The sequence below is a fragment of the Nestor notabilis genome, unplaced genomic scaffold (genome assembly GCF_000696875.1).
Source record: "Nestor notabilis isolate BGI_N333 unplaced genomic scaffold, ASM69687v1 scaffold19233, whole genome shotgun sequence".
Lineage (NCBI taxonomy): Eukaryota > Metazoa > Chordata > Aves > Psittaciformes > Psittacidae > Nestor > Nestor notabilis.
Window position 1 is genome coordinate 161,903 of NW_009922708.1, and position 247 is coordinate 162,149.

Genomic DNA, 247 nt, shown 5'->3' on the forward strand with positions numbered 1-247 from the left:
GTTATATATATATATATACATATGTATGTAGAGAGAGTGCTTCTTTTTGTTTAAAAAGACACCTTTCCACAGCAAAGCTACTTTCCCGAAATCTCTCTAAAAAACGCCATTTTCAGGGTCTTTTTAAAAATACTGGACTGAAAGGAAAACAAAATCCCCTCACAAAAGCCAGGAGGGTGGGAGATGTGAAGAAGCGGGTAAAAAGGTGCGATTTCGGTCTCTGGATAAATTCAGTCCGCCGGCTGAA